General features: G+C 54.8%; 1 protein-coding gene across 2 annotated transcripts in view; it reads right to left on the reverse strand.

Moving 5' to 3' along the window:
* The window catches only part of RBM38 (RNA binding motif protein 38), an 84289-nt gene that overhangs the window by 14877 nt on the left and 45500 nt on the right, over nucleotides 1–23912 (reverse strand). The window lies entirely within an intron of this gene.

Raw genomic sequence — 23912 nt, forward strand, 5'->3', positions numbered from 1 at the left:
GCAAGGCACTTCGAGGGTCACATGGGATAGTCCCGGACGGCGTCTGCCCTTTAGAAACAGCCTGAGGAATTGGGCCACAGCTGTGCCTAGACAGCCCCGGTGCTGAGCGGGGCGAGATCGAAGGTCAAAGCCACCTCACACGGATTGTGAAAGGGAAACAGAGGCTCAAGTCAAGAGGGTTGAAGTTGCTGCTTTTAGAACTTTTCTTTACAAGGAGTACAAACCGGGGAGAAACCCATGCCAGCTCCCTGCCCCCCAAGCACCCCGTGCCCCTGCACACATCATGCCCAGACAGAGCCTCGGCTGATACGGGACGCCCACCGAGCCCACAGCTAGAGTGCGAGTGGGGACCATGTGCTGCGTCCAAGACAGTAATAACCGTGGGATTGCCAACCCATGGCGAATGTTCCAGGCTCTCCCCCATGCAAGCAGTTGGCGCTGATCATCTCATTTAATCAACCATTCCTTGAAGGAAATGCCGTCATTATTCACCTTTTACAAGAGAGGCCAGCAAAGCACAGAGAAGTTAAACACGCTCCAGGCTCCCCAGCTCACAGGTGGAGCCAGGATTTGAACCCGGACAGGGTGACTCCGAAGCCCGGGCCCCCGAGCCCCCATGGCCTGCCTCCCCAGCCACTGCCAGGGCAGAGCTGGGTGCGGAGGTGAGCACCCCACCATCTAGGCCTCAACGAAACGGCCCCCCTTGGCCACTTGGTCCTTAACCTGAGACGCGAGCTGTCCTCTGGGAGAGCCGGGCCAAGGGTGGAGACCAGAGAGGCTCTCTGCCTTGGGCACAAGGTTTCAGGAGGTATGGGGAAGTGCGCGCTAGAAAGAGCGAGCTGGCCTTGGCGAGCTGTGCGTACGGGCAGGCGCTAGCCGGGGAGGCAGGGAACCCCCGAGCCCGGAATAACAGGGACCAGGAACACTCAGAAGTGGGGAGGAAAAGGACACTGGGGCCTACGGCCTGGCCGGTGCCTCCCGGCCCCCGGCTTCCCCCTGACCTCCACCTAACTGGCTACCTGCCACCTGCAGACCGAACACAACCGGGGGCCTAGCTGCCCAATGACAATTTGGTTTCTGGAAACAAAGCCGTTCATTACCTCAGACACCCAGGACCTCATTCCTGTGGTAAGCAGACTGCTGCTTGCCCAGGACGTCAGGCCTCCAGCCATGTGACGCTGGCTTCTGCCAACACCCCGGACGTGCAGGAAACAGGCTCTCCCCCGGAGCCTCCAGAAGGAACTCAGCCCCTCGAGACCGTGGGGCCTTCTGGACTCCGGCTCTGCCAGAGAAGAGCTCCACGCGGCTCCAGCCCCTAGGCGGGTGGCCATTCGTTACAGCAGCACAAGGAAACAGACCCAGTTCTTACTTTATTTCAGTTAAAATGTTGATCGGCCAGTGCCGCTGGCGTTGGGAGGTGGGGTGCTGGGTGCTTGGTAGTCATTTGGTCCCAAACCTGCCCCTGAGTCTGGCTGGGGGCGGGGGGAAGACAGGGGAGAGGGGGGCCAGGAAGGCCGCTTCCCTGGGACCCTCAGGACAGGAGGCCTGATCAGCCTGACACCAAAGACGCACCACGCATGCCGTTCACCCATTTTCTTTGTGTCTCACAACATACTCTGTGCTGAAAAAGAGCAATTCTCAGACTCACAGAAGAAGATTCTGCCGAAAGACACACTAAAGACCATGTTATCCCACTTCGGTTATTTTGAAGATGAGCACAAGAGGCCCAGAAGGGTCGAGTGGCCCATCTAAGACCACACAGCCCACCGACTTGAACCACACTGTTCCGTCAAGCTCCCACCCGCCGTCACGCGGTCCTTTGAACAGATCTGATTGGGCAGAACATAGCAGAAAGTGTGGGTTGTGCCCGGTATCTGTGTTCCTCTCTTGCCCCAGTTATTATTTTGGCTGGTCTCAGGACCACCCCGGATAAAGACACATTTTCCTTGCAGTGAGGTGTGGCCATCGGACACAGCAGTGTGGAAAGTGTTCTTAAAAGGAGCAGAGGACATTACCCTTCTCTCCTCCTTTGTCCTTCTCCCCACCTGGAAAGGAGATTCGATGGCTGGAGCTCAAGCAACTTTTGGAGCATGAGGATGGCAGAGTCACAAGTTAAAAAAGCCTAAGACCCCAAAAACTTGGTGAAGCCTCTCGAGCCAAAACTAAGTTAACCAATAGAGGGGGGAAATTCAATCAGCAGGTTTTCTAGGAGATAAAAACATGATATTTCACAGACAGCTTTTTAGTAAAGGCCTTCCAGGCCCTACATGCCTACTGCTGACCCTTCTAAATGCCCGCCCTGGGGAGGAGCCTGTTGGGTCCCTTTCCTAAGGTGATGCCCTGTCTGCACGGTCCAGGATGGCTCCACTCGGTGCACCCCTTACCTCTAAGAGTGCTTCCCATTGGCCTATGACAGTCCCATGACCATACCTAAGCCCCCAGGGAGGCTGGGAAGTGTAGGGTATATTCTGGGCAGCCCCTGCTCACAGTCGGGGGTCCATTCCTATGGGGAGAGAGGATGTTAGAGGTTACTAAGGCCCTTGCCACGTGGGGGTTCGACAGCTACAGAGGAAAAATAAATTCAATAAGGAAGTCCCTTCTCGTCCTATAGGCACAGAGCTGTGTTGTCCCTAACTTGATCTCTTCTGCAGAGACAAATACCGAAATCAGGGTTGTCCCAGAAAATCCAGGCTGAGTCCATACTTTCCTGGGCCACGGAGTCAGGCTGCCTGCATTCGGAACGCAACACCATCACCTCCTTAGCTAGGCAACCGCATCAGTCTCCTCCGGCCACTACAACAAAGTGCCACGACGTCAGTGGCTTACACAACACACAGCTGTGCTTTTTCAGTTCTGGAGGTCAGACATCTGGAATGGGTCTCACTGAGCTGAAAGTCAAGGTGTTGGCAGGGCTGCGTTCCTCCTGGAGGCTCTGGGGTAAAATTTGTTCTCTTGCCTTTCCTGGCATCTAGAGGCCACTTCTCCCATCTTTAAAGCCAGGAAGGGCCCATCTTCTCTTTCTCACTCCGACACTGGCCCTCCTGCCTCTCTCTTCCACGTTTAAAAGACTCTTGTGATGACTCCAGGCTCATCCGGATAATCCAGAATAATCTCCGCACTGAAAAGTCAAGCCATTAGCAACCTTACTGCCATCTGCCACTTGCGTTCCACCTGCCACGTAAGGTGACATATCACAGGTTACAGACACTAGGACGGGGACACGTCTCGGGGGACATTATTCTGCCTCCCGAGGCAACCTCAAGAAAACCACTTCTCTGAGTGTTTCCTCGTGTCTGACTCCCATGGAGACCGTAGGGAAGGGAGCAGCAAAAGCGCCAAACCGGCCACCTGCTGGCTCCGTCTGACCACTGGGCAGGACGGGTCCTCCCCATCTTCTTTCATCCGGATCATTGGCTGATGCTGTTAAACTGGCTACTTTCACGTGAAAATTCACAGTTCCTATTTCTCTTGACCTCACAGAAGGTCCCGCACCCTGGGTCTGCTCCCTAGGACGATGACGCGGACGGCACTGAGCCACAGCTCCCCGCAGGCCCCACCATTCCGGAATGCCTGTCACTTGGTCTTGCTGCTTCCATCACACGGCCTGCCCGGCCCCCACAGGGGGTGCAGTTTGTAACATTTACAAAAACAACAACAACAAAACAAAACAAAAAAACCTCTAAAAAACAAACAAACAAAAGCCCCATCTAATACGCGGAAGGTGTCCAATAAAGGGTATTGGCGACGATGCATTAACACGCGGACTCTCGAGTTCGGATGTGCATTAGAATTCCTGAGGGAACTTTGAAAACTCTTGGCGTCCAGACCAATCACACCAGAACCTCTGGGGTGGGGCGCGGCTGAGTACTGCTGCAGCTCCCCAGGGACTCCAGCCACGACCGGGGCTGAAAACCAGGGCACCTTCAGACCTACAGTGGCAGTCAGAGCTCAGGCCACCTGCAGCGCTTCTCCAAGCAGCCAGGGAGCAGACCTCCCTCCCTAGCCGTGCCTCTCAGAGAGAAAATGAGGGCAAACGTGAGCCTCTTGAAGCCGTTCACGAAATGCCTGTGGATCTGACAGGGAGCCCTCGCTGCCTGAGGGTCCACTTCCTGCTTCAGATACCTGAAAGCTGGCTGGAAGCTTCTGGAAGCTTCCAACACTCAGGCAGTCCTTCAGAGTGACTGGTGTGGGCTCCTCAGAGCAGTGAGGGGCAGACGCCAGACTCTGCAACTCCCTTCTGTCCTCATCACGGACCCCTGGGTGTTAGAGCCCGGGCATGGGCCCCTGGCACCCCTGGAGGCCCGTTCTGGCTGCTATCCCCGTGATGACAGGTCCTTGCTGCTCCTCCTTTCGGGGATGGGAACCCCCGGCCTGCTACTCCCTTGCCTGCTTTGGGGAGACGCCGATATCTCGAAGTCCCAGACGCAAGATCAGAGTGTGCTTTCATCATCAGTAATGAGAAAGAAGCACACCATTTATGAAGTGGGTTGATTACATCCGCAGACATTTATGGAGCACCTACTGTGTGCAGGGCTCTATTCTAAGTACTAGGGACAAAACAGGCTGCGATCTGGCCCTTGGCAGAACTTAGAGTCTGTTGGCAGGAACAGACCCCAAAGAAAGAAGCAAGAGGCCTGCCTGACGGGGTGGGTGGTGGTTATGGTGCCAGGGAGAATAAAGCCTGGAGGGGGCAGGTGGGGAGAAGAGGCCAGACTGAATATGTTTTTTCACTTTCCAAAAAACATTCTAACGTTAGTTTCTCGAAGGAAAAGACTTGAGAGGCAGAGTCCATCTGAAGGGACAGGTGTATAAACAGAAGAGAGAACTCTCAGCTGAGGCTTCTGAAGGGACCTTGCCATTTTACACACCAGGGTCCCCACTGCCCTCCGCCACCCAGCTAGCGTGTGTCCGCGATCCTGCTACCTGAGCCCCCCACCCCCCGCAACAACTAGGCCCCCCACGGGGTCGAGCCCTCCCAGGGCCACAATTCAAATACCTTCCAGGCCGGGCAGGCAACCAGGATGGGCAGCAGAGAGAGGCGGCTGCATTTTCATGTGAACGTTGCCCATTATTCTTACACACCGGCCACAATTTTGTAATTTTTACAAACATTCCCGTTTGCTAGAAAACACTATCTTCATTAGCTTTGCCTGTAGACCTCCGTCTCCCCTCTCAATTGGCTGCTCTGGGTTCCCTCTTGGTCCTCCTCAGAACACGGTGTCTCCCCAAGGCTTCCCGTGACCCAAAATAGCCACAGGCAGGCTATTTTTACAGGACTCTGATGGCACAGGTCTGAGGGGCCAAGCGCCAGGGCGGTGCTGGGGCTGGAATCCTTTATTATCCTTTATCATCCAGCACTGCGTGGACTCGGGGGGGCCTGGAAGCATTCAGAAGCCCAAGAATGTTTCCAGTGGTGACTGCCAGGGCGGGGGGAGTGCAGGCAGTCCTTGGTGGCTGGGAGGAGGACACCCCACGCAGGTGGAGCCCAGCGGGCGGGCGGCTAGAGGGAGGAAGGCAGGTTCCTGCTGCACGTCCACTCAATCTCTTCCTCTCCCGGGGCCCAAGCGAGACATTTCCCTAAACATTTGCATGGCAGTTGCCAGGGTCCTCAGTCAAAATGCATGCAAATCCAAGTGCCGTGCCCCAGAGCTAATCCTTGACGGGCATTGTCTCTGAGATGCCCTGAACTGAATGCCCGGGGGATAGAGAGCTGGTGCGCTTTCATCACCCGACTGCATACTAAGCCCCGGCTTTGTGCAGGCAAAGTGCGAAGTGCGGGGGCCGGGTTACCAGAGAGAGGAGGGCCTGGGCTCCACGGTCACACAGAACATACCCCGCACCCCTCGCAGTAACTGGTGATGTCTGTCAAGTGTGACAGTAAAATTTAAAGCAGGATTGTGCCAGAATATTCTTTGCAGCTCTAGTGATAAGACCCTCAGCCCAGAAATGACCGTCAACAGGGGATGGGGAAACCAAGGGTGCTGTATCATGATAGAATATTCTAGACTGCGGAGAACAGAGGCGGCACCCAGCCACAGGGACGCGGCTCCAAACAGGCCACGAGAGCCTGCTGTGTGCTTCCACACACAGATGCCCCCGAAGCAGGAAAGTCAATGTATGGGGCTGGGAATCAAGACAGCGGGGCTGTGGGTGGGGGGGCGGTGGGGCCGGAGGCGCAGCGGGGCATCCGGGGTCACGTTCCATCTCTAGATTTGGGCGCTGGTTACCCGGGGTGTGTACTTCGTGAAGCCTCACGCTTCCGGTCAGTTAAGATTTGTCCCCTTTTTTCACGCCTCAATAGAAAGTTTACCTGAAATAATAAAGCAGGAAAGGGAGGTGAGTGGGGGAGGGCGGTCCAGGGGTAGCTGGAGATAAGACACAGGACGGCTGGTTAAACTTGAATTTCAGGTAAACAAGGAATCGCTTTTTAGCATAAGTACGTCCTGAATATTGCCAGACCCACTAGGCGTGTAAGTGGGACCGTGTCCCCGGAACTGGGCCCCCTCCGTCCCACCTGGCGGCCTCTGGCCGGAGGTTTGCAAACAGCACATCTGTTCCCCAGATAGGCCACACTGGGGTGCTGCCCAGGCCATGGACCCCAGTGCTTTGGGGACCCCCAGGACAGCCCGACTCTGAGCAGAGACCTGGGACTTGTGGGCAGGGAGCAGAAAACCCCAGCCGGAGGCCGCCCCAGAGGACCTCACTGCCTCCCAAAGAAAACATAAAACGGGGATGACAGACGGTATCATCAGAGCCTGATGGATAATGGCCATAGGTCCTTCTGTGCCTCTATTGTGATCAGCAGCATTTATTAGATGCCTGCTGTGTGCCCCACATGCCAATGGGATCCCAGCACCTACCCGGAGTAGCTGTTTGGTAAAAACGTCAGTCGTCAGTCGACTGAATGAATGAGCTGTTGGTTTGTTACCGAACCCTGAACCCTCGCAGGGGCTGTCACAGTCCCCACATGCCACACGGGGGCGGGCTTCAGAACCCTCCCCTCCAGCCTTGGTTTCCTTCTCCGCAAAACAGATAATGACAGCGCCTGGCCCATGAGGCTGGCGTCTCAACCTCACAACAGTCCTTTGGGCTGGATGACTCTGCTGTGGGGACTGGAACGCATGGGATGGGGTGTCGCCTCCTCTCTGGCCTCTACCCACAGACGCCAGCCACCCCCCCCCAAGTTGCAACATCCAATATGTCCCCACACACCACTAAGCATCCCCGAGGGTCTACAAAGGATGCAGCAGGACACCCACCTCCCCCCGCCCCGCACTTAATAATCATTGTCAAACCGAGCGGGCGAGATGCTGGGGCGAGGATTTGAACTCAGGGCCATCTGACCTCACGCCAGGGCTGGCTTCTAAGGCTCACTGTGCACGCGGACACCCGGGGCCTTGTTGGGTCTGGGGCAGGGGAGAGGTGCCCTTGCCCTTGGTGCCCCCCCCACCGGCGCTGCCCAAGCCTGTGAGGTGCTTCTGGCCCAGAGGGGGCAATAAAGAGGGCACACTAAGCCCCTTCACCTCTTGCGTGCTGGGAAGTGTGCATAATAAAAACGGGCAGGTGGGGTGGGTGAAGCCTTCGATCTGTAAATTCGAACCGGGAACTGCAGTCCAGAGGCTGCCTCTGTTTGCGTTAAGGACGTTGATGGGCTCCAGAGGCGGGTTTCGGGCACGGTGAGTGAGGCAGGACCGGGCCGGGACACATCCGTATGTAGCCTGGCTTTGTTTAATGTCTTCCTTTTTTGTATATCGTTGTGGGGGAGGGGAGCTTGGTTTTTTTGTTTTGGGGGATGTTTTTTGCATTTTGTTTTTTTTTAAGTGGCATTAGAATCGTATCTATCTTGATGACAGCATTTTCTGTGCCCGAGGGAATGCCTCCCTGGCCTCTCCCTAGTCCCAGCCCCGCTGGAAGGGCTCCAGAAGGGCTCCGTGTGGCCACGCGGAAAAAGCACGAGCCCAGAAAGGACACTGCCCTGCGTCTAAACCCCACTTCTGTTTCCTCCTGGCTCCGTAGCTTTGGGCAGCGGCCTGAGCTCTGGGAGCCTCAAGCTCCCCACCGCAAACTGGGGCCGGGGGGCTCGTCCCACCAGCTGGCAGGGATCCTGTGGGAATTAAATGAGATTACAGACACAGAAGCTTTTTGGAGGGCTGATCAATAATAGTTAAGCGAAGTCATATCCAGATCCACGGCATGGAGGCTGAGGAGACGCCAGGAAAGCCTGGGACAGGCCGAGGGGCGCTGTTGCTGGTGACTCTCCAGATGGCTCTGGAGGAAGCGGATGGGCTGAGAAGAGCCACGACAGTTAGGTGAAGGAGCCCCTGGAGGGCAAGGCTTGGGGGAAGGCGCTCTGGGGGCCGACAGGCGCAGACAGTGTCCGTGGGGCACCCGGGGAGCCCCGAGGCCCTGGCTGCAGGGAACCGGGGGGTCCGCACACCAGCAGCCCAGCTCCCCTCTCGCCATGGTGGGAGGGGAAGTCCCAGCCCCGCGTGGAGAGCCGCAGAGAGCAGTCACCCCGCCAGCAGCCACCTCCCCAGGCGCCAGACCTGAGCGAGCAGAGAGGGACTCGCCCAGCACCACTTGCTCCGTCACCAGCCCCATGTGCCATTTTGGGGGGTGTCCAGGCCTCGGGGGAGGCAGCTCCTGACCGGGGTGGCCTGGACTCGGGAAACCGAACTCAACTACAAAGCAGAGGATTTGGTGATGGGCTTCGGGGGAGACATGCCGCCAGTGGCCAGCAACCCCGGAAATCGCAGCTTCTGACACGCTGATTTCTAGAACCACAGGGGCCGCAGGCGGGGTCCGGGGAGCAGCGGGGCGGAGACAGGCACTGCCAAGCTGTTCTCGGGCCTGGAAAGCAGCAGATTCTGCTGGGAGAGGCAGAGTCTGGTCTGGGGGATTGTCCCCCAAATGTCCCCAGAGATGGTCCCCTACACGGTCACGAGTCGCATCATCTTCGCACACCTTCCCTTTGTGTCCAGGGCAACGCGTCTCACAACCGCAGAGGTGCCAACACACGGCGTCCGTAGATCGTCGGCTTTATCGCCTCCTCTGTGCTGTCAGCACATTATTAGCCCTTCCTGCGGTGAGGAGGGTGAGGCTCAGAGAGGTGGTGTAACCTGCACGTGGGGCACCAGCTAATACGCCTAAAGGGGCATTGGCCCCAGCTCTGTCCCGTTCCAGAACAAAACGCCTTCTTCCCCACTGGCCTCTCCACCAGAGGACTCATTTTTGGCTCCATTCCTCTCAAAAGATGCTAAACATTCTCTTGCACCCTCTGGTTTCTCTCTCTCCTCTCCAGAGGGGAGACCCGGGACTGAGGGCTTCACTGGAATCTGAAGACATTGCTTCCCCCAGGTCAACACCCTCCACCAACCCTCCTGAACCTGCGACCTTTTCAAAGAGCCCAGTGGGGAGGGGCGGCCTCCAGGAAGTCGGGCTGCTGGGGTTCAGTGTTGTGCCGAGGTCTGATTTCAGCAAGGAAATTGGCCAAGTCAGATTGCAGGATGTCAGAGAAAGTTCCTCAAAAATCGTGTAGCAAGGGAGGCAGAGAGGAGGGCGTTACACACCTCCCACACTTTTGGTTGGCATATTGTCTGTCTGTCTCCATAGATTCATCTACAGCCAACACGCAGGGTTGTTATCTTTCCAAAATTGCTTAAGAGTAAAAACACCACCACATGGATATCATGTAACCGTGATAGGAGGGGACAAGCCCCCTTCATCTCTATGGTCTTTTTCCAAAACCCCCTAGCCCTGGGCCAACCATGAAAAAACATCAGGCAGACCCGGATTGGAGAATGTTTCACCAAACCCCTGAGCGGCGCTCCCCAAAATGGCCCGATCATCCAAAACAAGGAATACTAGAGAAAGTGTCACAATCCAGAGAAACAAGAAATCGAGGACTAAATGCAGCACGTCCCGGACCGGGCCCCGGAGCAGGAAAGGGAGGGACAAACTGGTGAGCTCCAGAGTCTCGAATGTAGTGAATAATAATGTGCCAGTGTTGGGCTCTCGCTTGGGACAACACTGCCCTGGTCGTGTGGGATGATAACGTTACGGGAAATTCAAACTGACTGAGGGATATATGGGAACTCTCTGTACTGTCTTTGCAACTTTTCTTCCAAGTTCAAGGGCACCCTTGACGTGCACAGAGAGCCCCGGAGAGCTTGTACATACAGAATTGTGCAAAGCCCAAAATTCTAACATCCTTTTCAGCCCTTCTACCCCAAATCCACTCTTTTATTTTTTAAAAAGATTTTTTTATTTGTTGAGAGAGAGACAGAGCACAGGCAGGGTGGAGGGGCAGAGGGACGGGGAGAAACAGACTCCCCTCTGAGCAGGGACCCTGATGTGGGGCTCGATCCCAGGACCCTGAGATTATGACCTGAGCCAAAGGCAGACACTTAACCAACTAAACCACCCAGGTGCCCCCGGGAGTTCTTCTAAAAGAATCTTCAGATGCCAGATGACCCATCCTTGTGGAGGAGTCCTAAAGCAGGTTCGGGGGGGTGTCTCTGGAAAGATCCACACTTGGTCACATTTCAAATAACGTAAAACCCACATGGTCTGAGCTTCCATCTGGCGCCAGGCCCTCTGCCTCCTCACACCGCCCCATACGGCAGAGATGGTCATTAGCCCCATTTTCAAGAGGAGGAGACTGAGGGCCTGAGTCCCAGCTAGCAGCGATGGAGCTGGGATTCTGGCCTAGAACCCCGATGGCAAAGCCCTCACCAGTCATACCACGTCACAGCCCCTCCAGGGGCTTCTCTTCCACTAGGGTACATGCCCCTTTCCCTGTCCCTGTCCCCACAGACCAACATCAGTGCCACCCGGAGCTGGCTAGAAATGGCCCCCGCTGACCCAGCCTGCTGGGTCAAAATGTGCACTGTAAGAAGCTTCCGGAAAAAAAAGTCTGCTTGGACCCTCTCCCCTTGTAAGGGACTCCAGGGAGAGGCCCCAAGACCCACTGTGACTCTGGAACACACGCTGAGAGCGGGGACAGCCACGCCGGGAGGCTCCGTGACTCGGCTCAAGGACACTCGGGTCTCACGCTTCAGCCGGGCTCTTAATTGACATCTTTCTCTTTCTGGCCCAGGAAATGGCTTTAAAAAGCTCCCTTAGAACCCAGCCCTGGGAACCCTGGCATGGCCAGTCCCTCGAGTCCCTGGGGAGTCCACTCTGCCAGGCCGGGCAAGGCCAGGAGATGTGCTTCTGCACAGGCCCGGGCTGGCTCCTGGTACAAACCACACAGGGCTCCCAGCGCAAGTCCGTGGGCAGCTGACCCCCCACCTGCGTGATGCAGCCACGGACCCCAAGCGTTTCAGGGACTTACACCCCCTCCAGCACAGAGTAAGTGCTGGGACAGGCAGACAGCTGGGGAGGAGGGTGTGGACACAGGACACACTCTTCTCTCCTCCAAACTCTGCCTTTTGCTGGCAGGGAAACTTCTGGTAAGGGTCTGGGCTCCGCAGACTGGATTTAGGGCTGTCTCAGCCACCCATAGCCCATCTGGCCTTGGCAAGCTGCTGCACCCACGTCCCAGCCTCAACTTCCCCATCTGCAAAATGGAGCTCATGGCGGTATCCTGAGATGAAGCAAGATGCTATCGTAGGAGAGGGCAGTGAGCCCCTGGCTCAGACTTGATGAATTTTAGAAAGGTAAAAAATTGACAAAAAAGCAGGAGGATCAAAATGGGGTGTGGCAGAATACTCAGACGGTCCCCGAGGGGACCCTGAACCCGAGTGAGGGACACCACACAGTCCTTCCTGAATGTGGAGACAAGCGCTCTTCCCATGGTGGGGACCACCCCAGGGCCCCCGGAAGCTCCAAAATCCAAGGGCAGAGCCCAGTGACAAATGAAAATTCAGGGTACTTGTTTGAAAAGTACTGAGAATTTCAAGGTAGTGACCCCAGAGCATTAAACCAAGTGTGGGGGCCCATGGAGTTCAGGGCCCTGAGCAGCTGACCAGGTCACAGGCCAGTGAAGCCGGCCTTGCCTGGGGACCTCTCTGCCTTGAAGGTGAAATCTGCAGACCACTGTGAACAGAGGCCTTTACCCCACCAGCCGGGCAGCTCCGGCCTCCTTCAGTGGCTCCACATCGTTCAAAGTGCAAATGGGTCTGGCGGTCAATGTGGCCCATACCATTATCAAGAGGGGCAGAGGGAAGAGGGGAGGGGGCTCTGGGAAAAGTCAAATTGTCAGTAGGCAGCTACAAGAGATTAAGCCCATAGGTGCGGACAGCCAGCAAGCTCCACACACTTGCCGTGATGCCGGAGATGGCACTTCTCTGGTTCCTGTGGTCCAGGAAGAAAATCAGCTCGTACAAAGGGACAGCTACTGTTCCGGGCAGCAGGCAGGCCCTCCGAGCCTCTACACGTCCCTTAGGCACACCGCACAGTGGAGCCCGGCATTGGATAGAACCCCGTAGCCCAAGGGGACCTGCCCAGAACAGACCTAGGAGGCCTCCAGCCAATGCAACAAGGAGAACAGGCCTGGAGCCTACAGATTGGGGGATGCACACGGGGGAAGGCTCCTGCCTGAGGCCCTGACACCTCCTGGAGGCCTTCAGATGGGGGCACACAAGGGAAGAGAAGGAAACAAAGCAAAAGAATTCTGGGTGCGCCTGGCTGGCTCAGTCCGTGGAGCGTGCAACTCTTGAACCCAGTGTTGTAGGTTCAAGCCCCATGTTGGATGTAGAGATCACTTAAAAAAAAAAAAAAGTTCTTTAAAACAAACAAAGAATTCTGGCAGGGGCGTCACTAGAGCAGCAGGCAAGGGCCCATGGGTGGGGAGGCCAGGTGACAGGAGGAACATAGGAATGCAGGACAGGGGATTAACTCCTCCCCCTCACACCGGAAGCAGCGCCAGCAGAGGTGGCCACAGACAGAGACCAGGCCCCATTCTCAGGGTGTCCAGAGAATTGGGGCCATTACAGACAGACAGCACCCCCCCTCCCCGCAGAGCATGCTCCATGCCATGCAAAAGTTCTCCCTACGGACATGGTGACCAACCCCAGGGCCCAGACGTGTGGCCACCCCAATGCTATTCCACTTGGGCTCAACTAACCCAGCAACGATTCCATGACATGCACTATCTATAGCTACACCCTATAGAGGAGGAGCCTACGGGTCAGAGAGGAACCTCCTCTCTGGGCTCACACAGCTGATCAATGGCAAAAGCAGGATTTCGCCCAGATTCAAGTCACATTCAGTTTCTTCTTCCGTCTCTCTCCTACCGGCATACACAAGCAGAATCAGTGTCTTCCTACTGCAGCCCAGAGAGGACAGGGGTCCAGGGGGAGTGCCTGGGGTTTCAAGGACTCAGCAGTGGGGGCAGGAGGCATCACTTGACTCGATTCTTCTAAGTCAAATGACATTTGATTTTTGGAGGGAAGTGCTGGGCTCTGTCCCCCACCGCCGGCGCGCTTCGAAGGTGGGCTGCCCCAGGGAGATCCCACGGCCCCAGAAGGGCCTGCCCTTGGTTTCATGCTCTGCCGTCAGCATCTGGAAGTTCTTAATCATTTTTAAATGATTTTTAAAGCAGGCCTGTATTTTCATTTCGCACTGGGCCCTACAAATTCTGCTGCTCATCCTGTCCCATTGTCCCAGGTATCATGCAAATTCAGGGTCCCGCCCCAGGTGGAACATTCCAGGTGCTAGCTGGCCAGACCACATTCATTGCCTTGATGTGCTCATTATTGGAGCCCAAACTGTCCCTCATAGGGGCAGATCGGCAGCCTCTGGCTGGTCTGGAGCTGGGAAACTTGGCTGTAGCCAGAACTCCCCAAGACAGATTGGGCCTTACCAGATGCCCCAGGAAGACAGTCTCCCCCGCCCAGAGATCCTGCCGTCTACCCCTCAATCCTGCACTTCAAGAAATTTGCCAGCCACCCACTTCCAGTCGAGGGCAGTGACGCTGTCCCAGGAATGGCTGCACCTCCTTTGCCCCCCAACTGCTTCCCTCCATCTGCCCACCTCAGGGAGGGCACCGATCTCCCCCTGCATGCAAGCACACACATCCTCAGGCTGTAGAAGTTCCCCCGCTTTGGCTTCTTGCCCCTGGGTGGGGTGGGATGGGAGATGTTTACACCATTCCATTTGTCTCACCAAATGCAGAGACAACTGTCACATTTGCCACCACTCTCAGCCCCCCATCCCCTCCCCCAATGTGCACTCCCACATCTTCTGGAAAGTGCACTTGGAATGTTCTTACAGGATGCCCACCCCACTTGAATCCCTGTAGGTTGGGCAGGGAAAGCCCCACTCCCAGAATCCAAGGGTGGCTACGTGACCCAGCCCTGGCTGATCAGCTTATTCCATCCTCTAGGACTCAGCGATTGGTTCAAGGAGAAGAATGTGGGGCGCCTGGGTGGCACAGCGGTTAAGCGTCTGCCTTCGGCTCAGGGCGTGATCCCAGCGTTCTGGGATCGAGCCCCACATCAGGCTCCTCCGCTATGAGCCTGCTTCTTCCTCTCCCACTCCCCCTGCTTGTGTTCCCTCTCTCGCTGGCTGTCTCTATCTCTGTCAAATAAATAAATAAAATCTTTAAAAAAAAAAAAGAGAAGAATGTGACCCAAATTGATATGGTCTGAGTTAATTCTGTGAAAGTGTTGGGAAGAAAGAACTTGACTTTCAATTGGAAAGGGAAGTGGGGAGATATAAACTTTGAGTTGTCAGGGGCCAGCTGGAGAGGAAGACAGAGCCAGAGATGGAGAGAAATCAAGTCCTGATGACAGAATTTGAGCCCCTGGATCCAGCCGTGCCTGAAGCTAGACCAGACCATTTCAGTTACATAAATGTTGTCTTTCTTAAGTCAGTTAAGTTTTGTGTCACTCATACCAGAAAGAGTCCTGAGCAATATATTGTCTCCTTCTGTTGTGAAGGATACAGCAGCACATGAATAGAACCCACATGTGGCTCCCCAACACAGTTGCCCAGGACTTGGAGAAATTACTAAAGCTGGCCAAAGGAAGGTTTTGGAAAGCAGCCTGTGCCTCACACTGGTTTTTCTTTCTAGGGCTCTTCGGCTGGGAGTCCTTCCAAAGAGCGCTCTTGTGTTTTCTTGCAGCACAGAACAGGTTACATCCTTTGTAGCAGGGAGAATCCTGGTCCCAGGTACAGGTCCCCTGCAGAATTCCCTTCTCTTGAATGTGGGCAGGATTGTGAATATGACTGAAGGTCATTCCCATGAAGAAGTTACTGATTCATTGACTTGGAGTTCACCGAAAGGGAGATTATCCTGGATGGGCCTGACCAAATCAGGTGAGCTCTTAAAAGGAATCAGGCCCTTCTGAAATTAGGGATTGAAAGTGTGAGGGAGCCTAACAAGGGCAGTCACCTGGTAAAGACCTATGAGTAGCCTCTAGAAGTTGAGAGCCATCCCTAGCCAACAGACCACAATGGGGTCTCATTCCTGAATTGCCAACAACTTAAGGGAGCTTGGAGGTGGGTCTTTCCCCAGTTGAGACTCCAGATGAGAACACAACCCAGCCTACAACTTGTCTGCAGCCTTGACAGACCCTAAACAGAGAACCCAGCTAAACGTGCTGACTCCTGACCCACCCATTTACTATCCTGAAATAACAAACAGGTGTTACGTGAACCACTGAGTTTGTGGGAATTTGCAACACAGGGGGCTCCTGGGGGACTCAGATGGTGAAGCGTCCAACTCTTGGTTTCAGCTCAGGTCATGATCTCAGGGTGGTGAGAGTGAGCTGTCTGTGGGACTCCTCACTGGGTGTGGAACATGCTTAAGGTTTTCTCTCTCTCTCTCAAAGAAAGGAAGGAAGGGAGGGAGGGGGAAAGGAAAGGAAAGGAAAGGAAAGGAAAGGAAAGGAAAGGAAAGGAAAGGAAAGGAAAAAGAAATATGCAGCATTGAAAATGAACACAGCTCTCCTCTGGCTCACTCTTTCTCCTCATTCAGGTCCCTGCTCAAATGTCACCTCCCCAGAGGCCTTCCCTGACTTCCCTGTCTCAGACAGGCTCCTGCCTCATCACCCACCACCCCGTTACCCACCCACCCCGGCATCTAAACCACGTGCTTGCTGACTCAGTGCCAGCCTCCCTTTGCATCTGGAACTCCAGGGAAGAGTCTTGCCCTGTCTGTGCCCCGGGGCCCAGGAACTGGCACATGAGAAGGACTCAGCTACCACTGGCTGAACAAATGAGTGAGTGAATGAAGAGCCACCAACTTCAGTGCCCACGAGTGCTGCCAAGTTGCAGCTCTTGTGGGGAGCAGATAAGACTGCGGTTGCCAAAGTTCCGGTTCCTCTTGAGCAGCTGAAGCACTCCCCATGACCCCTGTGGCCGGGGCCGTGACTCCCCCTCCACGGCACATGTGAACAGTAGGCTCGGCCGCCTCCTCCCCAGAGGCCCCCAGTGAGTGGAGGCCCGCATTCCAGTGCCAGAGCTGCCCCCCACTCTGTGCAGCCTGGGCCTGTTTACTGACCTCTCTGTGCCTCGGTCTTCTTATCTACAAAATGGGTACAGCAAGAGTTTACCTAGCCCAAGGCTGCTTGAGGATTAAATGCACTCACACGTGGGCAGGCTGAGAAGGGCCCCAGCCAGTGTCCAGTCAGCAGGTGTTACTGCAGAAACAAATTTGCAGTGCCGTGGAGAAGGGCGGTCTTCCATCAGACCCCGCCCCCCTTCTTGGGATAAGTCGTGGCACATAATTGACCTGATCCGGGGCCCTGCCAAGCCAGAGCAGGGAACGTGACAGACTGTTAGTACGACGATGTCCCAAGGCCATGGGTAGAGGAGCCGTGTTGGCAGTTGAGGGCGTGGTTTGAATGTTACTGCTTCACCTGGGGGGGAGTTGCCCGGAAGAAGCCCCAGTGCCCCCCTTCCTGCCCCAAGCAGCCCCTGAGTCTCTCCATCCCCACCGCCAGCCTTACTCCGGAAGACACCGAGAGACACTGAATGCCCAGCTCCAGCCAAGAGGCGAGGCAAAGGCAGCTCTTTGGGGAGGGCCAATTGAGGACAGGGGCTCGGGCCTGGGGCTGCCGGGGTGGGACTCAGGCACCCTGGCTGGGTGACCCTGGCATAATGCAAACACTTGCCAGGCCCATCGCCGGGCTAGTGTCCCGGCAGGGACTGCACCGTCCAGGGGTGGGTCACGGCCAAGAGCCACAGCCTCCCAGGGGAACAGAGGAAGGAGCATGGGTATTTCTCACAAATGGTGAAATACACATTCCCATCTCTGGCTGGCTTCCACCCCGGCTCCTCCGTGCCCCCCCTTCCTTCCTCCCTCGAGCAGGTCCCCAAGCGCAGGGCAGAGCAGAAGTGTCCTGGAAACGTGGTGTCGACAGCGCATTGCCCCAGACAGCCCCTGTTGCCTTATCTCACCCCGGCTCCAGGGCCCGGCCGCCGGCGCATTGCATCACCGGCCCCCAGAGCGAGCCGCCCGGCCCACGGGAGCTGCGCTCAGCGCATGCGGAGGGAAAATTCCCAGCTGACGTGCCAGCAAATCGACTGAGGCCAAGTACGACTTAAGATCGGGCAACCTTCAAGAAGCTCCCAAATACGGACCCAAGGACGTACTCCTCAAGGGACGCCGTGGCCTGTCTGACGGGCCCCTAGCCGTCCTTACCTGTCTCTGCAGCCAGCTTGTCACCCAGAAGGGCTGAGCGCTGCTTGTGGTGAAGCAGGGCTGATAGACAGGAGAGGCCCACGTTCCCTGACAGCCCCGTGTTGGCTGGTCATAAATCAGGCCAGCTCATCAACCGCAGGAACCCCGGGCCGGGTCACAGCCACACAAGGTGGGGAAACGGGGCCTGTGGGAGGGGAAGGCACATGTGTCATCGCAGCTGCTGGGCCTCGGTTATACTCCCCTCCCTCCCCGTTACATCACTCTCTCTCTGTCCCTGCCAGAGGGAGCCCCCACCTCAGCCCGCACTTGGAGTCACCTGGGGCGCCTACAAAAATGCAGATACCTAGGCCCACTCCAGATATTCTAAGGCAATGGGTCTGGGGTATGGTCCAGGCATCAGGATTTTAGAAGCCTTTTGGATAACGCCAAGGGCAGCCGAGGTTGAGAACACAAGCTCCAGGTTCAGGAGCAGAGCCATGACCCACAGGCTTGAAGGCTGGACCCCCCTGCAAGGATCACAGCCTGAGGTGTGAGCAGAGCCCTGGAGTTGTGCAGTCTATAACGTGTGCAACTGAACCCAGCAGCCCTGACAGAGGCACTGGGGAAAATGAGCATCCAACCTCCTTTGTTGAGAAATAACTATGCAAAGGTGCAGATCTGAATCCTGGTCCTACTGTTTGTTCAGGGAATCTGTGCTCAGTTCCTCCAACTACCAGTCATAGAGCTGATGGTCTCTGGAAGGAGACAGACAGAAAACAGAGAATCTCACAAATGAATATAAATAACAAATTTGACACATGCATGTGATGAAAAATATCAATAAGGTAAGAGTGTGGAAGGCAGAATAATGTTCTCCAAAACTTGTCCGCACCCCAGTCCCCAGAACCTAATACCCTAGGTTACGCGGCACAGGAAATTGGGGCTGCGGATGGAATGAAGGTCACTAAACAGCTGACCTTTTGTTTTTTTCATGTATCAACTAGATTTTTTTTCTTAATTTTAAACATTAGGTACAGTTGATATATGTGACGATTTCACGTGCATAGATTAGAAGGCCTGTGGGGTCACTTAGGCAGCCGACAGGATAAGGAAAGGCATGGGGGATTACAGAGTGGAGTAGGAACAGGTGGGCAAAATAGAACGATCCACTTCTAAGGAACAAGCTAAAGGTGGTGTTTGTCTTTTTTTTTAATTCTAAATTTCTACTCCTTATTTTATTTTACATTTCAGTTTACATTGAGGAAATCTTTATTGCTTTAAATAAATTTAATTTTTTTAAAGATTTTTTTAAATTAATTTATGTGACAGAGAGACAGCCAGCGAAAGGGAACACAGCAGGGGAGTGGGAGAGGAAGAAGCAGGCTCCCAGCGGAGGAGCCCGATGTGGGGCTCGATCCCGGAACGCCGGGATCACGCCCTGAGCCGAAGGCAGACGCTTAACGACTGCGCTACCCAGGCGCCCCTAAATAAATTTATTAAAATTATTTATTCATTCATTTATTTACAGAGGTATAACAAACATGTAACATCATGTTAGCTTCAGGTGTGTAATGTGATGATTCGATGCTTGCGTGCACCACAACACGGTCACCACAACATGATCTAGTTAACATCCCTCGTGACACATTATTACAAAAATTTTTTTCTTTTTTATCTGGGGATGGTGATGACTTTAAGGTCTAGTCCCTTAGCAACTTAGCCATATGCAATACAGTCATTAACTATGGTCACCAAGCTGTACATTCCATCCCCAGGACCTATTTATCTAAACAGCTGCCCTAGAGGTGAAGACGTGATACTGGATTGTCTAGGTGGGTCTGATGGAACCGCAAAGAGCCTACAAAGTGGAAGACGACACACACTTCATGTTATATGTCAATTAGGCCTCAAGGAAAAAGAAGTGGAAGAGAAAATCAAAAGACAGAATCAGAAAGACAGCAGATTGAGGAGGTTTCCCACCTCCTCGATGTGGCTGGCCTGAGGATGGAGGAAGGGGCCACGGATCATGGCACCACTTCCTGCCAACAACCCAAACAAGCAGGAAACGGGGCTCCCCAGAGCCTCCAGAGGGCAGTGCAACTGGCCGGCATCTCGCAGTTGGCTTTGTGAGACCCTGCACAGAGCTGGGTGAGACCTCTGGACACATGTAGACTGTGGTAGTAGGAAACGTGTATAGTGTTGTCTGGTTTGGGGGTTCGAGAGGGAGGCTTCCCAAAGAAGTGGAGTTTGAGGTGAGACACACAGGACGAACAAACATCACCTCGGCAAAGGGAAGAGGCAGAGGTGCAAGGGCCCTGAGGCCGGAGGGGAACTGGTATCAGAAAGGGAGGAAGGGAATGAAGCGCCGTGTGGCTCGAGGGCAGACCATGGGGGGTGTCACCACACGTTTGGAGCCCAGATTTCTCACCTGCGAAGTGGGATTATAACAGCGTTCCCTCACTGTGACAATGAAATGGGCCCAGGAGCCGTGTAGCAAAGTAGCTGGAAGAATGGGCTCTAGAGTCAGACCAGACCTGGGTTCTAACCCTAAGTCTTCTGGTTACAGCCTTGGTGACCCTGGCAGGCTGTTCCGCTCTCTGAGCCTCTGTTTCCCCATCTGTCAGGCTGCTGTGAGTTTTGGATAAGAATGTATCGGGCATGCTCAACAATTGCTGGGTGTCACTGTAGGAGACTGAGGGCCAGAGCTGGAGAGGAATGTGCTCAAGGTCACAGCCTGGTAGCTGAGCTGGGTGGAAATGAGCCTCCTGGCCCTGGCCTTGGACCTACACAGCTCCTCTGTCTGCAGGGTCACAGCCAACTGAAGCTGTGAAACTCAAACCAGGAGAGCTGTGTGAGTGTGAATGTGCACACATGCATGTGCACAGCATGTGTGTTGCAAGAGCATGTGGGTGTGCTGTGGGATGCATGAGAGTGTGCATGTGAGTATGAGTGTGCAAGAGGGTGTGTATGTGTAAGAATAAATGTGTGAAATGCCAGGTGTGTCTGCATGTAAACGGGCATGTGTGCTGTGAGTGAGTGAGTGTACGTGTGTGCACGTGTGGATGTTCAGGTGAGTGTGCACATGAATGCATGAACAGAAGTGTGCATGTGTGTGTGAATGTGCCTGGGTTGTTGAATAGAATGAAGACAGCTACATGGCTTGGAGGACAGACAGACAGTGGCCAGTAAGTTCTTATGTCTGATCAACTTCAGTCCAGCTGAACAGGGACAGTGGCAGAAATAATTAACAAAAGGCTCCTGGCCCTGGTGGGTTTCTTGCAACTATAGGCTCTCATTTTGGATCGTGTTCTTCCAGAAAGCAGCTCACCCTTGAGGCATGTTTCACAGAGATGGTGGGGGGGGGGCAGGGAGCAATCGTCCCTTCAAGGGACTGTGACAGCTCCAGCTCTGAGCACTTACTCTGTATTAGGTTCTATGCCAATGACCTTACCTGCACCATCTTATTTACTTCACCCAACAGCCGTGCTGTTCACTTTACAAATGACAAAACTGGGGCTCAAGGCGCTACATAAGACTCAGTGTGATATACTGAGTTGTGAAGACTTTAGTTCTCCATCCCTCTCTGTATTCAAAACACTTCACAAGTGACTTTGCAGCTGCAACCACCAAAATGTAGCGTTTGGGGGCATCTGAGTGGCTCAGTTGGTTGAGCAGCCGACCCTTGGTTTCAGCTCAGGTCATCTCAGGGTTGTGGGATCGAGCCGTACATCGGGCTCCATGCTCAGTGGGAAGCCTGTTTGGGATTCTCTCTCTCCCTCTCCTTCTGCCCCTCTCCCTGCTCACATTCCCTCTCTCAAATAAATAAATAAATCTTAAAAAAAAAAAAAGGTAGTGTTTATGTCCCCACCCCTCTGGAATCTGGGTTGGTCTTGTGACTTGCTTTGGATACCAGAATGGCCGGAAATGATGTTGCAGCATAGGGCTCAAAGAGCCTTGCATGCTTCTGCTTTCTCTCTCTCTGTCTCTCTCTCTCTCTCTCTCAGACTCCTGTCTCCATCCGGAGAACAAGCCTGCCAGAGAATGAGACCCACTACCCAGTTGTCTCCATCACCTTGGACAATAGTCAGCCACTCCCCAGAAACGGAGCCTCCAGCTGGCCCAGCAGCTGACCACAAATGCATGAGGGATCCCAGCTCAGACCAGACGACCATCCAGGTGGTCGTTCAAGCTAACTTGTTGACTCACCAAATCATGTGGTTTTAAGCAACTAAGCTTGGGGATCATTTGTTACACAGCACAACTAACTGATACACTCATAATCATACAACTGTTAAAAGGAGAGTCAGGACCCAAAATCAGGTTCATTTGACTCCAAAATCCATGCTCTCAACCCCAATATTCAGCCACCTTCCAGAAGGGAAATAAGTCACGAAGCCCAAAGCTGCTAAAAATCCCACTCTGGCTTCCCAAATGTCAGTCTCCATCTCCTTGGAACATGCCTAACCCTGCTGTCACCCACCCGGGACCTCTTGGCTGGCTCTGGCTCTTCTCCTTCTCTTCCCAGAGTCCAGGTGGGGACAGAGCACGTGCTTCAGCCTCGTGTTTCCCCTGAGCTCCCATTTGATCAACACCATCCCTGCTCATTTGCAAAGTTTGTCCCGAGTGTTGGCAGAACGAACCCAGGGTTTCTACACGTACATAGCAGCAGCTGCGATAAAAACCAGCTGTAAGGTCTAAAAATAGCCTCCCCAGAGACGCCAAGCTCCTGGCTGTGGAGAAGAGTCCACCCCAAGGTGGGGGCACCATCTTCTGGGAAGTCTAACAGCTGCCACGTGCCCAGGAGATTCCTGGGCCAGGCCCAAATCCTGAGCCTGAGTCCCTGGGAGCAAAACCCCTCTGGGAGGCATGGATGGGGAGCCAGGCCCTCTCCCTGGGGAAGTAGAGGCAGGGCCCAGAGAGTCCTCCGGAGCAGGGATCTCACCTTGCTCTCTTGGCAAGTCTTCCGCTTCCCTTCTGCTTCTCTCTTCCCACGCCATCACCTTCATGACTAAAAGATCAGGCTGCAGAGGGACGCAACCCAGGCTCCATCCTCACGAGCTGTGACTGCATCCCGAGCCTCGGCGTCCTCGGTCACATGGGCCCATGCCCCGCTGGGAACTCAGGACCCACAGGACAGTGCAGCTGCAGAGCTGAGCACAGCGACCGGCCAGTGAGCCAGAGCCCGGCAACCGTCGTTCCTTCTTCAGAGAAGGGCAGCAATGACGGAGACCCCTCCTCTCTTCCTTTTCCTAATCCTCGCCCTCCTTCTGGCCCCCAGTCCTCCCGCTGCTTCCCTTGGGCCCCAGACCTGGCCCCCTGGTCGGTTCAGAGCCGGGGCCCATCTTGCTGAATTCCACCTGCAGCCCGGCCCCGTTGATGCGACTGCCCCACATCCAGCTCACAGAGGGAGCCTGGGCAGCCACGCTGCCACTCTCCCACCCCTGCCAACTTTCACAGCAAGCCCTGGGGGCTGTTTGGTTCATGGCTGTGCCCAGCGCCTCGAGTGGCATGCGGCACACAGTAGGTGCTCAATAAATGCTTGTTGAGGGACCGAAGGAACGAGCAGTATTCTTACATTCCCATTTTACAGATGAGCAACGGAGGCTCCAAGAGGTTGGCTAGCAGGTAGCGAAGCACTACCCTCGGAGGTTGAGGGAACCCAGGCTTGGGTGAACAGTCCCAGAGGCAGGGTTTGAACCCAGTTTCACTGGCACCAAAGCCTGAGCCCTAACCACCGGTGATGATTGCCCATTCCCCCACCTCTCCTAGCCGATGTCTCCGGCTCAACATGCTTGCAATCCAAAGACTGCCATGCACGTGCTGTGTGGCCTTAGATCACTCACACAACCTCTCTGAGCCTTGGACTCTACCTCTGTAAACAGAAAAGCAGCCTAGCTGCACTGAGGTAGCATTTCCCTCAGCTCACTTTTCATCCGGTTCTCGGTATCTAGGGCTGGCTGTGGCATGCAGTCGGTGCCAAATAAATCTTGGCGGATTAATTAATTGAAAAGACAAGTTTACTTTAGAGCACAGAGGTTGGCCCAGAAGCTCTGGGTCGATTGTCTCTGGGAACGTATTTCTTCTCTCTCCACTTTGAAGAAAGAGGAGCTGCAGAAAGCAGGACAGTCACCAGGCGCACGGTTTACAGGAGAAAGACAATGGGGACCCTTGTCAGCAGAGCCCCCAGATCCTTGGGTAAAAGATCTTTTTCCTACATCAAAAAATAGGCACGGGCACAAGAGGCTTTCTGTGACAATGAAACGCTGAAGGACTAGACGCCATGTGCGTTACGGTCCCAGCCTCGGGGAGGGTTTGGAGGGACTCCGTCTCCCAGTTCTCT

This window comes from Ursus arctos, unplaced genomic scaffold (genome assembly GCF_023065955.2).
Source record: "Ursus arctos isolate Adak ecotype North America unplaced genomic scaffold, UrsArc2.0 scaffold_16, whole genome shotgun sequence".
NCBI lineage: Eukaryota > Metazoa > Chordata > Mammalia > Carnivora > Ursidae > Ursus > Ursus arctos.